This window comes from Crotalus tigris, unplaced genomic scaffold, assembly GCF_016545835.1.
Source record: "Crotalus tigris isolate CLP2741 ecotype Arizona unplaced genomic scaffold, ASM1654583v1 scf7180000019013.277054, whole genome shotgun sequence".
In the NCBI taxonomy this organism is placed as follows: domain Eukaryota; kingdom Metazoa; phylum Chordata; class Lepidosauria; order Squamata; family Viperidae; genus Crotalus; species Crotalus tigris.
In genome coordinates, this window is record NW_024097327.1 from 113,062 (window position 1) to 136,354 (window position 23,293).

The following is a 23,293-nucleotide window of genomic DNA, read 5'->3' on the forward strand; positions in this document are numbered from 1 at the left end:
AGAAACACCCACCCCCACAGTTTCACAGGTGCACAGTTTATCTTTAGTGTTTTAAAGTTCATAAGAAGAAATAAGCAGGGTTGCAGTATTAAATTTTCGCCAATATATATATATATATATATATATATATATATATATATATATATATATATATATATATATATATATATTCTGAGGTTTTCGCGGGTGTTTGTATGTAGGTCTTTGGTTGTTCGGGTTTTCTCCCGCGTAAAATTGGAAGTATCTTGGCGACGTTTCGACGAAGTCCCATTCGTCATCTTCAGGCTGGTGTTTTCGGCTTTGTGCTTCTAGGAGCAATGACCTGAATGACCAAAGACCTACATACAAACACCCACGAAAACCTCAGAAAACAAATATATATATATACAAATATATGTGTGTGTGTGTGTGTGCAGAAATAGTAAATTTCTTAAAAAGAAAGGAGAGAGAAGCCTTTTTCTTTTTTTTTCCTTTTTAGTGTCCCAATAAAAATAGATTATAGCCTTTCAGTGTTTGTGAAATGCCTTTCTTCCCATAAAAAAGCAGAAGCCACCTTTCCAAGCCAGGGAAATAATTTCAAGAGCTCTTTAAAGGCACACAATCAAAAAAATAAACGGAAAAGAGAGAAAAATAAGAAAAAATTCTCACCCGGATTCACCACGGGGGCACTAAAAGCTTAGATGTTGTTCGACTTAATGGTCTGAAACGGCAGAGCAATCAGCCATTTTCCTGGCCAATCTTCTTCTCTGTCGGTCCTCAGAGTTTCGTCCGGAGAGCTGGAGGAGCCGCTGCTCCTCCGCAGCCAGACCGCAGCCTCCTCAACAGAAGTCGCACCCTCCAGGGTGACTTTGGACCTGTATAAGGGTCCACCGATGGAGGGAAACCTAGTTGACAAGGAGAGAAGTCTCCCCATGCGACTAGTGATGCCACGAACCAGAATCGGAAGCCCACAAACCAGAATTCTAAGCAGAGAGGGAAAAAAGTTTAAAATGAACAGTCCCCCCCCCCCTCTTCTTTTTGTCTCTCTTGCTCTTAAACAACCAGCCAGTTGAAAAACAAAAGACACAGGAATTTTTTTTGTTACAAACTTCTCACCACTAAAAAATAGTTTTCTTTCCTTCACATGCATTTTCCATAAATTCTCTCACACATTCTCCATGGGACTCTTCTCATGCAAACACTTACTATTGCTTTTCAATTTACTTTTACAACAATAAAATCTGCAGTTTATTATTTCTTTCAAAGCCTGGGAGGGAGTGGTGGGGGATGGGGTTTGAGGGCTAACAGAGGCCTCCCCTTTTAATTAAAAAGGAGGGGGACATTTATGGTTACTTCCAATTTATCCCAGCAACTTCAAAAGACATTGGGGAAAACTAAAAGGAATATTGAAGGTGTGAAGGATGAGGGAAAAGTAGCAGCCTCCTCTCCTCACCTCTGACAAAGGGGAATTGAATAGAGCCAGATTAAAAGGGAAGAAAAAAAAACCTTGCTTTCAGTTCTTTGAATTTTCTTTTCTTTTCCTTTCGTGGCTTTAGTTGTTATCAGATAAACTAGCCAACTGGAGGTTTACAAAGTTTTTCAATGTTGTCTTGTTAAATATTATTTATACTTCTACACATCAACACAAAGCACTACCAGACAGAGTTAAACTTAACAGCTACTTGAAGTTTCAAAACATCCCAATTGTTCAAAACACATTGCAGAGGAGTATATTTTGAATTAATTTGTTTCTTTAAATTCCTCTGACGATTCCCCATATATATTTTTTCTACTTCAAGATTGTTCCTCTAATATTTTCCTTATGGGGGTGTATGATGGCCTTAAGGAGGCAAAAGAATTAGCCTCTTCAGAAGGAGCTGAAAATCCAATTAAAGATGCTTTCAGAGGCACAGTTTTTACTTGATCCTAATCAGGTGTGGGGCTTGTCGTTAATTGTTGCCCTGCTGAAGCATCTAAGCCAAATTTTCCACTGCTTGATGGCACTGATGCTATTGATGTAATACCTGTACTGGAGCCCGACATTCAAGATGTAAATGTTTTTTCCCAATCTCATAACCTAAATGTCCAGTGCTTAGGATATCAAGGGGAATGTTTCCCTACCTCACCCACCAGCTTCCTGTGTCTGCCTCAGGTGCTTTCACACCTGATTTGTGTAACAGGAATCTGAGTTCCTGTACATGTTTCTGCTGGTGCTGAGATAGATTGCAATCCTTACTTACCACTGAGGGGTCCCATAGTACGAAAGTGCTCTTAGAGGTCTATTCCAGATGCTGGTAAGTATGTTGGTTGTGGCTCCCTCGGAAGGGGGGGGCTGTCCCAGTTGCTCCATGTGGGGCCGTCCCTGTTCAGGGGCCAGATGTAAGACGCTAAGAAAAAGACACAAGCATGTCTTGAGCAGAGGTTTGAAGCTGCAGGACACAGCTTGACAAACTTTGAGTTTATTGCTTCTTATATACTTATTACATACACCAGCTTAACCATTAGATGCTGACAAAGGTTTCTTCATTGGAAAATGTCTTCATGTAAGCAACTATTTTCTAGTAACACATTACATGGTCAAAGACCAGGTAAGAACAAATACATGTAGATCAAAAGGAGAAAGAACTGACAAAGACAGGAAGAGATAGGAAGGAACTTAAGCATATTATCTGTTTAGATAGGTGAGGCATTAAGTCAAAAGGGTATGACCTTCTAGCTGCTTTACTGGGACAAAGGGTATCAAAAGGTTATGAGATTTGTGGGGGGGGGAAAGCACGGTAGTTTGCTGCGTGTGCATTTTTCCCCACAAAAGAGAAAAAATTTTCAAGAAACATGGAAAGGCAAAAGCCTTACATAAAGATACTTTATTTGATTTATTTCTTATACCTAGAGCAACAGTCATGAATATATGGAAAATCTTTTTGATTCAGCAAAACACATTGATCAAGAAAGATACTGGTCAAAGGAAAAAGATCAAAGTGAAAATTAAGAAAATAGATGATGGGATCTACCAAAAAGAATATTTAAAAAAAAAACATTTGTTTGAATATGATTAAAGAAAGAGAAAAGATTCTGAATACATAGGTCATTCTAAGAGAGATGAATTCCTTAAATAATACTGTATGGTTCCCCCCCCTCTTTTTATTTTATTTCTTGATATAAGTAATACAGTGCTGCTGAAATGACCTAGATGAAGGAAATGTTTTAGATAAATAAATGTGTCTGAATTTAGGGAAATTATAATGTATAAAAAAAGAAAAAAATGTTTTGAATAAGAGTTAAAGCAGACATGTCAAACTCGCAACGTCATGTGACATCACGCAACATATCGGAGCTTTTCGCCATTGCCAGCAATGGGGTGGGTGCAGCTCCGGTATGATGAAACTGGCCCGCAGGCCAGCAGTTTGACACCCCTGAATTAAAGGATTAGATGACTAGACACATTAAATGAAATATTTAAAGATTAAATATATTTTTAATCATGGTTAAAAGAATAAGAAATTTGGGGAATGAATATATATATTAGCTTAGGAGGAATATAGTAGTATTTTACTTTTTATATTTCTTTATTCTTGTTCTTTTTTCTTTTCTTTACTGTTTTTACCTATTCTTTAAGAAATGTAAAAGTGTTAAGATGGTTTATATGGGAAAAATGGATTTAAATCTTTAAATATAATTATCTGTTGAGAAAATCTTAACCAGCAAGAATACTTTGAACTTTATGGGAGAAACAAATCTAAATAAGGACTGTAACAGGATATAAGATGAGGCAACCAGAATGATTAGATAGAAAAGAAATATTATATTGATGTGATCATTATTTCTCGGAATATTGTGGAAAAAATCATATACATAACTGTTATTTATCAAATATTTATCAAAATAATAAGAACTGTATTATTTCAAGGTTTGCAAAGAAGACATTTTGGGGAAAGGGGGAGATCAACTAAATGTACTATGTGTATTATGGATTATAGAAACCAATTGTTAGTGATTTTTCTTTACAAATGTAAACCCAGCAAACACACTGTTTACCAACTATTAAGTGATTTATGTTTTAAAAAATCAATAAAATGTATGGAAAAAAAGACTGGGTTCATATGATTTGTTTTCCCATAGATAGTGAATAAATCACTATTGACAGGTTTTATATTATATACTATGACAAAAAAAACCCACATACTTTAGTACTATATCTAGATCAAGCCTAAGAGTACCCAGGGTGCTTAAGCATGAATAAGTCATAACAGATGGATTCGTGCAGTATGCCATCTTACGTAGAGTTAATAGAAAGTTTTGGTACCTTGGTAGGAAGTATATTGTTCTTTTGTAAGGCTAACATGATTGTTTTGTTTCTGTTTTATTGGTTTTGTTGTGAGTCACCTAGGACAGCGATGGCGAACCTTTTAGAGATTGAGTGTCCAAACTGCAACCCAAAACCCACTTATTTATTGCAAAGTTCCAGGGTGGCATCAGCATTGTGGTGACCTTGGGGGGGAGCAGGGAGGCACATCTGAGTGCTGTCCCTGGCACGCAAAACCCGGGGGACCAAAAATGGGCCACCGTGCTGCAATGCGCAAAAATGGCCACTGCCGTGCCACAGGGTGCAGATACAAGGCGCTGCACCATTTAAGCACAGGGCAGGGCTAGTGAGTATCATGCAGGCACTAGCCCCACCCCATTTGCAGTACGTGAGTGCTCACGGCCCTATGCACGCATGCACACATGTAAAATGCTTTCCCCTCCCTTTTCTTCCAGTCCACTAATTGACAATGGTTGGTGACCTCTGCTCTACCACCTCTACTTAAGCTTGCTAGTCTGCCGCTTCTCTTCCTGCTCTGGGTGGGGGCAGCCTGATGGACCTGCTGCTGGCGGCATTGACACGCGTACCAACAGAGAGGGCTCTGAGTGCCACCTTTGGCATGCATGCCATAGGTTCTCCACCACTGACCTAGGATAATTATAGGTAGACAATGGTATACATTCTTTGAATAAATATTGTATGCTTAAAGTAGATTAAACTATATTGTGACTTAGCATATTGTTTTCAGGATTCATCAGGGTTCATCTCCCCAGTTTACCTTATTTAGCCATCCATGATAAACATCATTTTGGCTGGGTTCACCCATTATGCTAAATGTGTGCCCTAATGTGACTTGGTTTAGGACATTTTAGGTATTGGGATTTAATTAATAAACTATGATTAATATAATAATTTTATGAGAGCATCCAGCATGATAGTTGGGCTAGGTTTTCTGTATTTTTTTCCCCTGCCAAATGGTAATTATTGAGATTTTTTGCAGCCCTGATCTGATCAGTCATCATTTATTTAAGTTACAACTTTTGAGTTTTTTAAACTTTTTTCTTGCTATTAGAGTTTGCATAAAATACGAAGCCCTGTGATTAATGCGATGTATAATCTTAGCCAATGATTAGAAGTGTTATTTCATTATTCATCAGATATTATTTGAATAGGTTGCACATTATAGTAAATAAAATTCAAACAATCTGTTTTTGTACCTTAACATAATTTGTGAATCTAGGACATTTTTAAAAGTTCTTGACATCAGTTGTGTTGATGGCTTTCCCCTACTTTCATTGTATTTTTGATATTTTGTAAATATGCCATAATCACTTTTTGCTTAGATAATATCAGTACTGCTCTCAAATCTCAGTGGTGGATGCCACTAAAAAGGGAATGAAAATGAAATTATGAAGAAGACGGGACAGCCCTGTCTTGGAGAATCTTGCAGAGGAGCAAAACAAATGAAATCCACTCTAAATCCAATATCAACAAAGCAACCTATTTTTCCCCACAATAAAAGAAGTTTCATAAAGATTACACATTCTTAGTAGTATGTAATGTTGACCAATGACTTGGAAAGAAAAAAGAGAAACTAAGAATGAGGAATGAAGTAATCTGCTGGAGGGGCCTGGATAGCTGTTTGGAACCATAATGTTTCTCTTCAGGATACTAGAATTCTGCAACAATTTATTGTGGCTTCCACTTGTTTTGTAATTAGCTTTTTTGTGGCATCAGTGCTTATCCATTTTATTAGTCAGGAGTTCCTTTTAGAATTTTAATAAAGCTTTCTAACCATTTAGAACACCTAGCAGTACACCAGAGGCTTATAATTGTTTATCCTTTTGGGGCTAGATAAACAGGCTAGGAGGCAGAGTTTTCAAAGAAAATTCATGCCAATTTTCTTTCTTTTAATGCTTTTTTTAAGGTGAGAAAGAACTGCAAGAGCGTTTCTCTTCCCACAAAAACGAAGTTACAATATTTGTTCTAATATATTATGCAAGGTTTCTGTTTTTCAAATAACCAAGTGAGTGAATGAGTTTAATTTCTCCTTCACACAATGTGTTATTGTATCCTTCAAAATATTCATTCAGACTGCTTTGATATATTCTTTTATACTTCATTAGAAGCACCATGTTTAGTCTCTTGTAAGAACTTCTTTTTGCAGTAAGAGGAAATGAACTTAATATCTCACAGTCAGTAAAAATTGTCATACTTCCTTAACTGAATATTCTGAAAATCTGAGTCCAAAAGATGCAATCCAGTTTATAATAAACATGTCCACTTTGACATGATTCATGCTATGCAATAGAGATTTGATGATTATGTTGACCCAAATCCACGTAGAAATATCGGAACACACACTCTTATCTAATAGTGCATTGGCACTGTTAGCTTTATCACACCATATATGGAAAGGCAGGAATGGGAAGATAGGCCTAAATCACTTATATCCTGTATTGTACTGTGATTATGTGCCATCAAGTTGTTTTTGACTCCTAGTAACAAGGTAGTTTTTTTTCATGATGATCTATCCCTAACCTGGTTTTTTCAGTTGTGGACTGATCACCAATATAACTGAGTCCATCCATCTTACCACTGGTCTTCTTCTTCTTCTTCTTCTTCTTCTTCTTCTTCTTCTTCGTCTTCTTCTTCTTCTTCTTCTTCTTATTCTTCTTCTTCTTCTTCTTCTTCTTCTTCTTCTTCTTCTTCTTCTTCTTCTTCTTCTTCTTCTTCTTCTTCTTCTTCTCCTTCTCCTTCTCCTTCTCCTTCTCCTTCTCCTTCTCCTTCTCCTTCTCCTTCTCCTTCTCCTTCTCCTTCTCCTTCTCCTTCTTCTTCTTCTTCTTTCCTAGCATTAGAACCTTTTCCAGAAGGTTAGATCTTTACCTAATGTGTTTGAAGTAGGATAAGTAAGCTGGTCACATATGCCTCTAGTGAGAACTCTGGGTTGACTTGCTTAGTGATACATAACTGGTTCATTTTCTTGACTGTCCCGTATTCTCAGAATTTTTTGCAACACCAATATTCAAAGATGTCAATACTTTTTTCTATCCTGTCTCTCTAGAGTCCAACTTTTGCTTCCTTAGAATACCACAGAAAATACTGTGGCTTACATGAATCTGATTTTTGTAAGTATAGATTGTACTGTGAGGTACTGATAATTATAACCAAGAGATATTTAGTGCACCAGGTATTTCACAGAATAACAGAGGCAGAAAATAAATTTCTGTCTCATGGATTTTAAAGATTATACTGAACTGGTTTGCATATTCTCTTAAGGTTCATTGAATAACTCAAAGATGGCTACAATAATACAACATGCAGTTAAGCCTTGAACCACAAGTTTTAAACCATATGGCTTGGCTTATACACACTGAACCAAAATCAATAAGTCACTGATTGTGAGTCACTGCTACACTGGGCTTGTTAAGAATTTATCTTAGAGCAGGTAAGACTTTACAGAAAAGAATTAATGGATACACATTTGGCGTCAATACTCAAAATAGGGAAGAGGTAATATCAGAGTATTTTAACCTCTCAAAACCTCTTTTACAGATAGCAAGACAGGTATTTTAGAACAATAAAATTATACCAGCATTATAGAGCCAGAGACTAAGGAAATCATCTATATCAAAAAGTTTCAGGCTCTTAGAAGGTCTTAGCAAATACAATGTTTTTTTAACATATTACAATTGCTAATTATTAAGGTACTTATAGTCTGTCTCATATGTAACCTGTATTTGCATAACTACACTTTCTTCCCCCCCCCCTTTGCCTTGTCTCATCCCAATTTAAATCTTGCATAATTTTAACTACTCTATGCTTCTGATGAAGTGGACTACAGTCGAATACAAATCAGTTTTTCTGCATTCCCCATCTCAACACAACAAAAACTATGAGTTAATTTTTGACAATCATGTTCAAGGGATCTCTGAAAGCCACAAAACAAGAAGTTAAAGTTTGCTATATGGACATCATTCAAAATGCTTTTGTTTTTTAAAAAATAATTTTATTAAAAATTATAATGGTAATACTAAAAACTAAAACAAACAAAAAGGAAGAAAGAAGAGTAAAAAGTAGCAAGGAAAAGAAAAAAGAAAATGAAAAAAGAGAAAAGTATGAATATAGGTAAGAAAAAGAAAAATATACATAAATGATTCCAACTTTCATCACACATATAAATAATTTTAGTAACTTTTCATCTCCTTTAAATTTACAACCAATGATCTCTTCATCCCATGTCCCATCTCTTATTGGGAAGGAAATCTATAGAACCTCCTTATTTCAGTCCTGGTATCAACAAAAGTCCATTAAGGGTTGCCAGAAATAACAACTTAGGTATTTAAACTTTGGTCAAATGAACCAACTTTATATTCTTTCCTTTTTTCTTCTAAAAATCTTAATCTTTATTTCATTCAAGTAAACTCATAGAATTTGGTTTTTTTTAATTATCCCTTCTCACAAGATTCATCCAAGCTTTAACAAAGCTTTTTTAAAAATCCAATGTGAAATAATTATCCAAGTAACTCTCTTGGTTTATCATTTGTATTGCCCTTTATCTTTAAAGCATCAACTGATTTCTTTGTGTGTCCAATGAAACTCTTTTACCATGTTATGCTTGTAAACTGCTATCTATCTATCTATCTATCTATCTATCTATCTATCTATCTATCTATCTATCTATCTATCTATCTATCTATCTATCTACCATCTGTCCCAGAGATGACTATAGGCAGATATCCATTTTTAGTGTCAACTATGTCTCTGGCTTGTCAGATAAACTTGTCCTGCCATTTCTTCTCAAACATCTTTTAGATGCAGACTACAGTAGAAAAAAACATTGCTACTGACATTGTTGATAGTAACTTCTGATCCCATTTTTGAAAAATATCTCTCAGTATTTTTAATGTTTTGCATTATTCTGTAGTTGTTAATCAGGTTCATATATTCTTCTGCTTTAATTAAGATCTTTAATTCTTTCTTGTGTCCAGTTTTTCAAATTGTTTATCTTTTTTATGCCATAGAAATAATTCAAAATAAGTTGACTTTCACAGGAAGGTTTTTTATAATTAATTATAGAATCTTATTTCAGATTTATCTGGAGCTTTTATGATTTTCTAAATATAATCTTCATTAGCTTTTCCCTGTTTGTTTCAAATATTTTATATTCTTAAGCTTGTAGTTTTTATTGTCTACCTTCTATCTGTCTGTCTGTCTACCTATCTATCTATCTATCTATCTATCTATCTATCTATCTATCTACTGTCCATCTATCCTATCTAACATTCTTCAAAGATTTTTTAAAAAGGAAGATTAAAAACTAATACAGACTAATATTAAGAAAAAGAAAACAAAAATAAAAAAATCAAAGAAAAAGCTAAAAGTGCAAGAAAGAAAAATGTAAAAGAAAAATAGAAGTGACTTCCAATCTTCTTTACAGTAATTAGAAATACAATTACAAATTTACCACGTATTCAATAGTTACCACATAATTCTCTTCTATGTATAATCTTTCCTGTCTTCATCAAAATCATAAATCATAAGTTCCTAATTTTCTGTTTTACACAAAAAGTCCATAAGGGTTGTTTTTAGTCAGCATTAACATAAATATTGTCTTTACTCCAATTGATTTAGCAATCTCAACGAGTTCTAACATCTTCACCATTTTCTCCAGTGTGAGTAGTGCCAAATCTTTCTATCTTTGTGCCTATCATAATTTCAATGCATATACGAAACAAAGTTCCATGATTTTTTTCCAAGTGTCTGTCCATCAATCCCCAAAGAAAAATCTCTAGATTGTTATATATTAATCTTTAAAATCCTATAAATCAGACTTTAAACCTAGAAATTTTCTACCTTTTTTACACATCCACTGAACATGATAAAAATTTAAGAGCAGAGACTGGGCTTTCCTGTCTTGGTTTTTCTTTTTTCTTTTTCTGTTTCTCACATGGTTTTATTAGCTCTTCATGAACAATTATTTGTGCTTTCTGCAAGTCGATCTTACTCATTTATACTCTCTCTAAATTTCATATCTTCCGGAACCTTGAACAAAAAAGCCCAATTCAAATTGTGAAAGTCTTTCTCTGCATCTAAGAAAATCAATATAGCTTGTTTTTCATTATGTTGCTCCAAATCTTCCAAAATGTCCAACACATTTCTTACATTTTTAATTGTCTGTTAGGTAAAGAATCACATTGAACTTCATTAACAAAATATTGCAAAATTATTTTCAGTCTATCAGCTAAAATCATTGTAAACAATTTGTAATCATTAGTCAATTGGCCTATAGTGGCCTATAGTTTCTTATTAAAATCAAATCTTTTCCCTTTTCCTATATTGGCCTTTTTCCAACTCTCTAGCTTTTTACCTTCCTGTAGGGTAGAGGTCCCCAACCCCTGGTCCATAGACTGGTACCAGGCTGTGGCATGCTAGAAACTGGGCTGCGCAAACAATTGAAGCCCCATCCATGGGATGCAGGTAGCACACAAAACCACGCCCCCTCCGGTCCATGGAAAAACCTCTCTCCACATGGATAGGGCCCATTGTTCAAGTTTGTCAAGATCTTTTTGGAACCTGAGCTTGTCTTCTGGGATGTTGGTTAGTCCTGCCAGTTTAGCATCATCTGCAAATTCGATGAGTTCCCCTTCTATTCCCTCATCTAAGTCATTAATGAAGATATTGATATTCTGCCTCTAATTCTCTGTACTCCTTGGTAAATATTGTTTCTGTGGATATTCATCCATTGCCTATGGAGAGATATTGCATCCTTTACACAAATTGGAATAATGTTGATGAAATATGTTTTGCGTGGCTGCATTGTCCATTAATATAGTATCACCCTCTTGTAATTTTATATCATTTTCTTTCCTCTATATTTTCATAATTTATATACTAGCAACGTCCCTAGTTTATTTGTAGTGGAATGTGCAGAGTCATAGGAAGGAGGGGGTCTTTTCCAAGGAGTTAAAAGACAAATAAGATTGAAGCCTTGGTAAGTAGAGGTATCCCAAGGCTCTGTCTTAGGCCCACTAATCTTCAATATCTTCATCAATGATTTAGATGAGGGGATAGAATTCATCAAATCTGCAAATGAGATAAGCTGGTAGGGATAGCAAACACTCCAGAAAATAGGCTCAAAATATAGAAGGAACTTCATAGAGTTGAACACTGGGCCCTATTTAACAAAATGAAAGTCAATGGGAAAAAAGATTTTATATTTAGGCAAGTAAAATCAAATGCAAAGATATAGAATAAGTGGTACCTGGCTCAATAGTAATAATTGTTAGAAGGATCTTGGAGTCCTAGTTGACAATCATTTAAATATGAGCCAGTAGTGTGCTGCAGCTGACAAAAAAAGCCAACTCAATCCTAGACTGCATTAACATAGGGATAGAATCAAGATCAGTGTTAGTACTACTTTATAATGTCTCGGTAAGACCTCACTTGGAATACTGCATCCAGTTTTGATCACCACAATGTAAAAAAGATGTTGAGACTCTAGAAAGAGTACAGAGAAGAGCAACAAAGATGATTAGGGTACTGGAGGATAAAACATATAAGGAATGGCTGCTGGAATTGGGTATGTCTAGTTTAATGAAGAAAAGGACTAGGGGTAATATGATAGCAGTGTTCCAATATCTCAGGGGCTGCCACAAAGAAGAGGGGGTCAAGCTATTCTCCAAAGCTCTTGAAGGCAGGACAAGAAGTGATGGATGGAAACTAATCAAGGAGAGAAGCAACTTAGAACTAAGGAGAAATTTCCTAACAGTTAGAACAATTAATCACTGGAACAATTTGCCTCCAGAAATTGTGAATGCTCCAACACTGGAAGTTTTTAAGAAGAGATTGGACAGCCATTTGTCTGAAATGGTATAGGGTTTCCTGCCTGAGCAGGGGGTTGGACTAGAAGGCCTCCGAGGTCCCTTCCAACTCTTGTTATATAGTTATTCTATTATTCCTTTCCTGAACAATTTTCATTAAAGGGTGACACAGGTCACTTATGGTTGATTGGCTGGCTGATTTTGCTTCATGTTATTTTGAAGTCTGAGCTGTTACCCAAAGTGGATTCCAAAACCTGGTTATTGTTGTTATTGCTGTTTTGGCCTTGTCAGAAGCAGAACAGCAAATTTCTTAGGAAAAAGTTTTATTGTAGAGAGAAAAATTGTTTCAGGGCTATCTGTACTCTTACTTTTATACACCATAATGTTATCTTGAATTCTGAAATGCATAGTCAGTTACAATTAAAAAAGTTTCTTTCATCAGAAGACATTGTCAGCACAATTCTACAGAGCTAAATCTAATATTACATGAGTAAGCCTTTGCTCATTCTGTCCTCTAGTTATTTTTGTAGTGTTTTCTGTCGCTCAAGCAGATTTGGGCTGCAGAGTTAAGGGACAATTTAATTGTCCTACAACATCCCAACACTGGTTAAAGGATATTGTATAATACAATGCATTACGTTGTGTTAGTAGTTTCTACTGTTAATGTAATATAGTTGTAATTGCATATAAATAGCAAATGAAGTGAAACAAGAGCTAAGCCATCCACTTCATGATGCAGTATACTGAGACAAAGAATCTTGTGAAAAGGGCAAATAGAAGTAGCTGTTCTGGTGAATGGGTGTGCCAACATCTGGAGTGAGTATGCCAACATCTGGATCCCTTGAATTTTACTTGTAGTACCAGAAGTAACAAAAAGGTATACTAGTAGTTTCCAAACAACTCAAAAGGCTAAGCCCTCACCATACAGAACTAACAATTTCTAGTCTGCTATTTCTATATGACTTACTGTAGGTCTGGTCATTTCTATAAAGGCGCCAATGAGATGGGAAAATGAAAGCCAATTTATGATGGCTGTTTCTATAATATCCATATAGTATAAAGAATTTTCTTGGTTTTGCTTCACTCTAGATTCTTTTTCTCATTTGTGTTTTCATTGTTCATATTTAGATGGCATGGACTGTCTTGCTCCTGTTATTCCTAAGCAGCAGCCCTGAGTGCTTTTTTGGCTAAAGATCAGGTTGTTCATGCTTCAGATAAATCAACAACTTCAACATATATTCCCTGTTGATCAGAACTTGTAATCAAAATAGGGCACAAGCCTTATAAAACATCTGGGAATGGCAACAAAAGGAAATGACACAGTATATGGAAAATAGGCTTTATCTAATGCTTAAACATCATGTTTATTTAACCTGAAGAAGAAGCAAACATATAGCTAGGAAAGATATATATACAGCATAAATAGCTTGGAGCTTGGGGCTGTGCTGGTTTGACTCCTTTCTCCAAGCTGAGCCCAATCAAGTGTTGATAGGGAGTGAGATACCCAGCCCCCAGCCATTCTTCTTTGGCATGCCACAGGGCTTGATATTCTTTCTGCTCCTATTTGACATCTACAATGCTGAGTGAGATCATCTATCACCATGGGTTAAGATATCATCAATATGCTGAGGATATTCAACTTTACATCTGCACATCTGGTGACTTCAGTAGTGCTGTTGCTACCCCTTTACTCTGCAGGTGCCTAAATGGGGGAGAACAGGCTATGATGAGCCTGGCAAGACTGAGTGGCTTTGGGTGCATGGAGCTCCCAGATCAGGGTTTTTAGTTCTGGATGGGTTGCACTATCCCATTCAAACCCAGTTCACAACCTAGGGGTTCTCTTGGAGTGGCAACTCCTGCTCAAAGAGCAGGTTGCCATTGTACTAGGAGATCCTGTGCACATTTTCAGCTTGTGCATCAGAACTCCTTGTGCTCAGTCACTCAAGCCCTAGTCATCTCTCATCTGGATTATTCAAAGGAACTTTACATGGGGCTACCTTGAAATGCATTCAGAAGCTTCAACTAGTACAAAGTGCAGAAGTACGAGCAGCCGCAGGGCTTTTTTTTTTTTTTGTCATAGAACGCCCAGAATGGAGTTCTGGCACCTTTTTTGGATGGAACCTTGTAGGGTAGGCAAGGTGGGTTGTATAACGTGTGTGAGTTCCGGCACCTTTTTTTTTTTTTTTTTTTACAAAAAAAGTCCATACAATGGCCCACGTTATACCACTGCTTCATGAGCTATATTGGCTTCTGGTGTGCTTCTGGCTGAAGTTCAATGTGTTGGTTATCATCTTTAAACTCTCCATGGTGTGGGTCTAGGTTACTTGGTGAACTGCCTGCTAAGACAAGCCTGCCCTGCTCATGCTGGTAGAGGAGGCCTGCTTCAGATCCCATCAGTCAAGGAAAAGAAGAGCCTTCTCTGCTGTAGTGCCAGCCCTCTGGAACATCCTACACCTCGGGGTAAGGTTTCTTACCCTTCTATCCTTCTAGCCTTCTGCAATGGTCTGAAGATCTAGCTCTGCCAGTTGACCTGGGGTCCCATAAGTAAGTACCACACTGGAGGTGGCTACTATACCAGTTAGATGACCCCATCTCCCCCTTGTACTTCCTGCTCCCTCTCCACCCATCTTTTAATTCACATTAATGTGCTTTTATTATTTTTATTGTTTTCATTGCTTTGCTATTGTTTGTTTAATTTTTTTATCATTTGTTCCCATTTTACTGTTGAAAGTCCCCCAGAGTAGCCCCACAGCAAGATGGGTGCAAATAAATTTAATAAACAAACAAATAAATAATACATATGATTATACATTATTGATATCATCTCATCAGACAGTGATACATTGACAGCTCTTATCTGAGGCAGGTTTAATTTGTACTTGGATGAGAATATAAGATAGACTGGGGATATACCCTCGGCTGGGGGATCAGGGTAGGAAACATCATGGAAGAAGGCAGTGGCAAATCATTTCTACATCTTTGCTAACAAAACTGTATGATCTCTCCATGTAATCACCAAGCGTCTAATTCGAATGAAATAGAATAGAATAAAAACCAGAGTAATCCTGGTCTGTATATTTATTCACACAAGACTGAAAACATTGTTTGTTGGAGATACAGAGTGATGTGGCAATGCCCTTGGATGAAAAATGTGGAAGCAAGATGCTAATGTTATTTAGATGCTATATTACCAAGCAAATTGCTAAGAATTGGGATGCTATTGTGCAGCTTTCCCACGCTTACTGCATAAGTTTTTTCCTCCCTTTTGCAGCTAGCACGGGAATAGATTGATAACAAGGAATGGGCTGATTAACTTTTACCACCAGATAGATGTGGCAGTTGGATAGATGTGCCAGCCAGGGAGGAGAGAGGTCCATTCTTTTTCTACTACTATATACAGAGATAGCTGTGAAGAAAATATGTGGCAGTTGTAACAAAAATATCAGCTTAACCTGTAAAGACAGCAAGGGGCGAATATTAGCCTTATACCTCTTGTGAGTATAAGGAGAGGAAAAGAAAAATTATATCAGGCTTTCAAGATTCTGCTGTTAAAGCCTTTATCAATAATGTAAAGTCTTATTGTTTTTTGTAGTGACTATTTCTGGACCTGATCTATTTCAAAAGGTTGACATTAATCATGGAAACCATGCAGACTAATTAAGGAGGGTGTGCTGCATTTCTCCTCTATTCAGCCTTTTACTCACTTGTGTGAAATTACATTTTGCATTACAAAGTTACTTACAAAAAAGGAAAACAGTAACAGAACAATGCACCTTTTAATTTGTTGAAAAGCACTCTTCCTGAACTAAATGGGAAGATGGATGGTTGAGTCAGTTGCTCCTCTTCCGTGTACAAGTCACATAATTTGTGAAGAGGCCAAATATAGTATGTAGGTGAAGAACCAATAGTAACTTTAATAATGTGACTTTCCTCAACCTGTAGTGATCAGCACTTTTTTTAAAAAAAAAATCAATTGCTCAATATTGTTGTGGGGTCTTCCATGGCTTCAGAACAAAGGTAAACATTCTTTATTTCATTGATGTATAGTTAGGAAAGTAAGCATGCCAACGCAAAAATTTTTGACATGCCATTGTTAATTGGAGGGATCTTTTTAAAGCCATTCACAAATATGAAGAGATTCTAGTGAGCCAGTAGCTGAAGTTGGCAAATCAGATATGGATTTAAAGCTTCATAGGATCCTTAGATAGTCAGCTGCTCATAGAAACAGAATCCAAAAATCTTGACAACTGAATCTTCTTTTTTTGGGGGGGGGACATCTTAGCAGCCCCTTCCATCATACTGAGGACAATAATTTATTATAAGGGGGTGCAATGCATACCATTTGGTACACACAACTGTGTTTCAACACTTTCTTTGCTGCCTGGACTAACACATATTGCAATTAAGCAGCCATGCCAGCAGGCATCCTATGAGCAAAGCAGCACTATACACACCCAGTGTTTGCTAAAATGTGTGATCAGTGGGCTGTTCCAAATGGCACTGCCCTAATTTTTTAATGTTTGTTTTTACAGCTATATTTTTATACTATCATAATCACAGAAATCTAAGTGTAGTATAAAAACATATTAACTACAAAAATACAATCAGTTAAAATAAACATAAAGAAATCAAGACCTGTATAACATGTTTGTGTCATTTTCTAACTATTTAAGAAATAGTATTCAGAATTCACTTGTTTCCCCCCAAAAATCAACAGAATGGATCCAGGAGATGGCTGTTCCACCATGTGTAGATCATGACAGAAAACCTGTTAGTGGGGAATTGTCCCAAGAGGTTCATATGAGAAGGATTAATTCTAGTTAATGGGGATAAATCCTGAAAATATTTTGGTGTCATGTATGTAATATTTTTGGAGAAAGGAACTTAACCTCCAATAGACAGCATTTTTTCAGCTATCAACAAACAATGCTTGATTCACCCAGCCTGTTAAGTCATGAGCAAATGGCTGAAAAACCACAATCGCTGCATTTACACAGCATGCTGAACCCAAAACAAGCTACATTGTGGCTTTTTTTTTTTTTTTTTTTTTTTTTTTTTTTTTTTTTTTTTTTTTTTTTTTTTTTTTTTTTTTATTTCTTTTTTTTATTAAAATTTTTCAAAAGTTTTACAAATAAAAATCCACCCCCCCCCTCCCCAACCACCCCACCCCCCCCCGACTTCCCAGAACTGGATATAGGATTATTTAACAAATTTTTTAAAAATAACATTTACAATTTATAAAATAGTTAATAATAATGATTAAAAATCACAATAATAATATATATAATAATAATAATATGCATAACATAAACTTTAAAATAAGTAATATATACTAAGAAGAAAAAAAAAAAAAAAAAAAAAAAATAAAAAAATGAAAAAAAGAAAAGAGAGAGAGAAAGAAAAAGGAAGAAAATAGACGAAAAATATATATGAATAATAATACATAAAAATTATATATATATAAAAAGGAAAAAGAAGAAAGAAAGAAAGAAATAGCATTCATTACAAATTATGAGAAAGCTAAATAATATTTTTCCATATCCAAATTATATTGTATGAAATTTATCCATTTTTCCCATACCGCAAAAAATTTTTCTTGAGATTGCTCCTTTAAGAAAGCCGAAATCTTTGCCATTTCTGCCAAATACGAAACTTTGTAAAACCATTCTTGTAAAGTAGGCAAAGATTCCTTCTTCAAATATTGTCCTATTAATAGCCTAGCGGCTGTAATCAAATTTAACATCAATGTAACCTCTTTAGCATCACAGTCAATAACAATACCTAATAAAAATAATTGCGGCGTAAATTTTACCCTCCTTTTAAAAATTCTTTGAATATTCCACCATATCTTAATCCAAAAAGCTTTGATATGCTTACAGGTCCACCAAATATGATAATAGGTAGCATCCAAGTATCCACATCTCCAACATTTCGGCTGTAGATTAGGGTACATAATGGACATTTTCTTTGGGTCAAGGTGCCATCTATAAAACATCTTATAAAAATTCTCTCTTAAATTTTGCGCTTGTGTGAATTTAAAATTTCTTATCCAAATAAGTTCCCAAGTATCCATTGAAATCGTTTCACCAATATTCTGTGCCCATTTAATCATACAATCTTTAACTAATTCAGGTTCTGAATCTAATTCCACTAAAACCCCATAAACTCTCTTAATATGGGTTGGCCTTTGGTCTCTTACTTCTTTTAAAAAAATTCCATCTTCTCTAAGCCAGCCCATTTTACCATCCATCTTCCATCTATCCACTATTTGTCTATATTGGAACCATGAATAAGTTAAATTTTCATGTGTTAATTCTTCCAAAGATTTTAACTGACAGTCTTGGCCATCCCATCTTAGTAACTGTGCATATGAGACCTTATCCATATTTACCCCTTTCCTTATACCTTCTATGGCATGCCGAGGTATAGCCCATAATGGTATTTTGAAGTCACTTTTATAATACTTTCTCCACACTCTTAACAAAGAGATTCTTATAATATGAGACTTAAAAACCCAATCCACTTTTTTATTAAATATTAAATAGGCATGCCATCAAAAAAGTAGGTCCCAGCCTTCCAAATGAAGTATTTCTATATTTGTTAAATTCACCCAGTCGCTAATCAAAGTCAGTACTACAGCATCATAATACAATTTCATATTTGGCACCTTGAGTCCACCTCTCTCACGAAAATCTTGCATTATTTTAAGTTTCACCCTTGGTTTCTTCCCTGCCCAAACAAATTTATTAATACCTTTTTGCCATTCATCTAAGTTACGTTCGTTCTTTAAAACAGGTAGCATTTGAAATAGAAAAATAAACTTTGGCAGGACATTCATTTTAATAACTGCAATTCTAACCAAAAGGGATAACTGTAAATTATTCCAATTTTTTAAATCCTTCTGTACCTCCATCCACAGCTTTTCATAGTTATTTTTGTACAATTTTACATTAGAAACAGATAGTGTAACCCCCAAATATTTTACCTTATCAACAATTTCAAAATCTGTTAAGTTGACTAAAGCCTGTTTATCACCATTAGTCATATTTTTAGCTAATATTTTAGTCTTATTATTATTAATTTTAAAACCAGAAACACATCCATATTGTTGAATCAATTGTAATAATTTCACCACCGAGGACACAGGTTGAGACAAAGTAACAACCAAGTCATCTGCAAAGGCTCTTAGTTTATATTCTTTTTTATTAATTTCTATTCCTTTTATTTCTTGAGACTCCCGAATTTTAATCAACAAAATTTCCAATGTTAAAACAAACAATAACGGGGATAAAGGGCATCCCTGTCTTGTTCCCTTTTCTATTACAAAAGCCTCTGACAAACCCCCATTTACAATAATTTGAGCAGTCTGTTTTTGATATATGTTGGATAATACTTGTAATATATTTTGTCCGAAGTTCATCTCCTTAATTAAACACAACATAAACTGCCAATTCACTTGGTCAAAGGCTTTTTCAGCATCCAAAAATATCAGACCTGCAGGGACTTGATTATTCTTTTCTAAATACTCTAGTAAGTTAATAATTTGTCTAACATTATTCTTCATGTACCTTCCAGTTATGAAACCCGATTGATCCCTGTGTATAAGCTGCTGCAAGATCCCCATAAGCCTCTTAGCTAAGATTTTTGCAAAAATTTTATAATCCACATTTAAAAGAGATATAGGCCTATAATTTTTAGGCAAAGTGAGATCCTGACTATCTTTTGGAATCAGAGATATAAATGCATTACGCCAGGATGGAGGGATTTCTAAACCCTGTAATAACTTATTAAACAGTTCACACAACGGTTGAATCATCTCTTCTACTAAAGTTTTATAATAAATAGATGTCAACCCGTCCGTACCAGGCGCTTTGCCCAATTTTAATTGTTTAATAGCTGTAACAATTTCTTCCTTAGTAATTAAACCGTTAATCTTTTTTCCCTGATCTTCTGTTAATTTAGGAAAGTTAACTTTGCCTAAATAATTATTTATGTCTATAGTTTGAATATTAGAACCCTTATATAATTTTTGATAATATTCTAAAAAAGATTTCTTAATCAATTCTTTCTGATAAACCAATTTACCATTATAATTTATTTTATCTATATTCCTCTGTTTCTGTTTTTTTCTTAACTGATAGGCCAACCATCTCCCTGGTTTATTAGCATTACAAAATGTATTTTGTTTCATAAATAGCAAATTGGTTGCAGCTTGATCAGCCATCAGCATATTAAATTGTGTTTTTAACAATTTTAAAGCTCCTTTAACCTTTTCATCTGAGGGATTTGAAATTAAAGATTTCTCTTTTAATTTCATCTCCTCTTCCAAGTCTTTCCGTTTCTGAGTCTGTTCCTGTCTATGCAAATTATTCATTTTTATCAAAATACCACGCATGAAAGCCTTACTTGCATCCCACACCATTGACATTGATGTTCCCTTATTCATATTTAAAGTAAAATATTCCTTTAAACATTCCTTTAATTTGTGAACATTTTTTTCTTTTTTAAATAAGTTCTCATTCACCCTCCAGGATCTCCTGTCTTCCTTCTCTGCAAACAGTTCCATCCAAACTGGACTATGATCGGACAGTGTCCTAGGAAAAATTTTTACATTCTTTACACTGTTGTATAAATCTGTTGTAATCAAAAAGAAATCAATTCTTGAAAAAGATTGATGTCTATCTGAGAAAAACGTAAAATCCTTTTCTTCTTGATTACGTTCACGCCAATAGTCTCTCAATTCCCAATCTTCTTTCATATCGAAAAAGGCTTTAGGTAGTTTAACCTGTTTAAAAAAGGTAGAAGAGCCTTTTTTATCCATTTGTGTGTCTAAGACACCATTCCAGTCTCCCATTAAAATCACAGATCTATAATCCAACAAAGTTATTTTCTGATGTAGTAACCTGTAAAATTGCTCCTGTTGCTGGTTTGGTGCATACAACCCCACAATAAGGAGTTTCTTACCATATAAACCAAGTTCAAGCATAACATATCTTCCGTAAGGATCTGATTCTAACAGGGTAGCAGATAAATTCTGTTTAACGTAGATTACCACACACCCTTTCTTCCCAGGGGCGGGAGATACAAAATGAGATCCCAAGCGAGGATTATTTAAATATTTTTGGTCTTTAGCTGTAATATGAGTTTCTTGCAAGCAAATGATGTCATTGTTCTGTTGTTTCAAATAGTGGTAAATTTTTTTTCTCTTTTGAGGAGTGTTTAATCCATTAATATTCCAGGACAGGAGCTTTGCCATCTCCCTTGGCCTTCAGCCTGGATAAAATCCGCTCAAATTCTGCTGCTGATGAATATGTAGCAGAGCTTTTGGATCTTGCTCCTCCCACCGGCACTGAAACAATTTGCTGAGTAGATTCTCCAATTTCTTTTTCCTTTTCTTTTTTCTGTTGTTCTTTTTCTTTACGTTTATGTGCTGCACGGGTCATTCTCTGTTCTTTAATCTCTGATTGAGACATCCATGCCACCTGTCCAGCAGTCATCATCCCTGTAGCTTCAGATTTCTGTTCCACCTCTTTATCACTCAAAACTTTCTGCATCATGGGCAAAGGAGAGCCTGCTCCCAGGACCGTTTTATAGAATTCCTTAGCTTTAGCAACTGTGTTGAGTCTATAACGTGTCCCCGCATGGCTCAAAACAATGCCCATCGGAATCTCCCATCTAAATGGCATTTGTCTTGCTTTAAGTTCATTTACTAAAAAAGCAAAATCTTTTCTGCTTCTTAAAATTTTAGGTGGAATTTCCTTAAAAATAATAATATCTTGGGCAGCAATCTGAAATCTTTTATTATAAAAAGTTTGTAGAATCTGATTTCGCAAAGACTTCTTAGCAAAATATATCACCACATCTCTAGGCAGATCCCTCTGTTTTGCACCCCAGGAGTTGACTCTATAAATTCTTTCCACATCCCCACGTAACTCTTCTTTATCAATATTCAAAATAACAGCCAAGTCATTAATCACCATTTCCATCAAATCTTGAGTTTTATCTTCTTTCAGACCCCTTATTCTCAGAGCATATTCCATCTGTCTGTACTGGAACATAAGAATATCATCTTGTGAAGCCTCCACTTTTTTCTCCATATCTTGAAATTTATAATCCAGAAGTTCAACTGTTTCTTCAATTTCCTCTACTCTGGAGTCCAGCTTCACGACCACTGAGGCCATTCCAGATAAAGCTAAAAGTATATCATCCCTCAAAATAGCATTATTCTGTTCTAAAAGCTCCTTCATCTCTTTCTTCATTTCCTCCTTAGTTTCAGATTTATTCTGATCCAAAAGTTGTTTCATTTCCTCACTAAACTGTGAAACAGCACTTACCATTATTTCTTTAATGTCTTGTGCTGATGTGCCAGATGGGGGAGGTGAAGGTGGAGTAGATTTAGGTTGCTGCACTGAAGGTATTATTTTAAGTTGTTGCTGCACAGTAGAAGTAGCAGGAGAAGAAGTTACTTTAGAGGCTGCAATAGCTGGTTGTCGTTTTGAAGCCATTTTAATTTATCTTCCTTTCTTCTTAAAAGTACCAATAAAAATAAATAGTCCAAGAAAAAATTAAAAATAAAATAAAATAGAATAAAGTAAAAAAAAAAGCAATATTAAACAACAATTCAGCCGAACCGTCTTCTAAAGAAAAAAAAAGTTTCAAAACGCCATTTTACTTTCACTCTCACTTTTCCGCCCAAAAAAAAAAAAGAAAGCTCGAAAAAATAAAAAAAAATCAGCACAAACTAAATAAACTAAATAAACTAGAAAAATAAAATAAAATAAAACTAAACTATAAATAAAATCCTTTAAACAGTTCTGTCCGGTTTAAGATTACTCACGGTTTCTTTATATTCGGAGATGGTAGCGGCGTCTCGCTTTGTTTCTGAAGAAACAAAGACAGCTGAGAGGCGGAGAAGCAATGAACTCCGAGGGAACCTCTTTCTCCCCCTAAAAATAAAAATCCAGGGAGAGTTAAGAGGTTCTACCTCTATTCATGCAATCTCTACCCCTTCCCTTCGCTTGTAAAACCCTGACCACTTGGCAGTGTAATGCTATCCTTCAAGCATTATAGGTATGACATTTTGCCAAACACAGTTTACTGTGTGTTTGTTGGAGTGTATTATTTACATACAAAAGTATTTGGTACCTCTCAAGCTTCAGTTTTCAATGCATGACCATGCATTTAAAAT

At 35.3% G+C, this 23,293-nt stretch overlaps 1 long non-coding RNA gene across 1 annotated transcript; it reads right to left on the reverse strand.

The window, feature by feature from the left end:
- Positions 1 to 476: 476 nt before the first annotated feature.
- Positions 477 to 23,000, reverse strand: LOC120314860. The gene is made up of 3 exons (XR_005558544.1): positions 22,943 to 23,000; positions 2,220 to 2,366; positions 477 to 962 (listed from the first exon to the last, which is right to left on the reverse strand). It is a non-coding gene; the product is annotated as an uncharacterized LOC120314860 (long non-coding RNA).
- Positions 23,001 to 23,293: the final 293 nt, after the last annotated feature.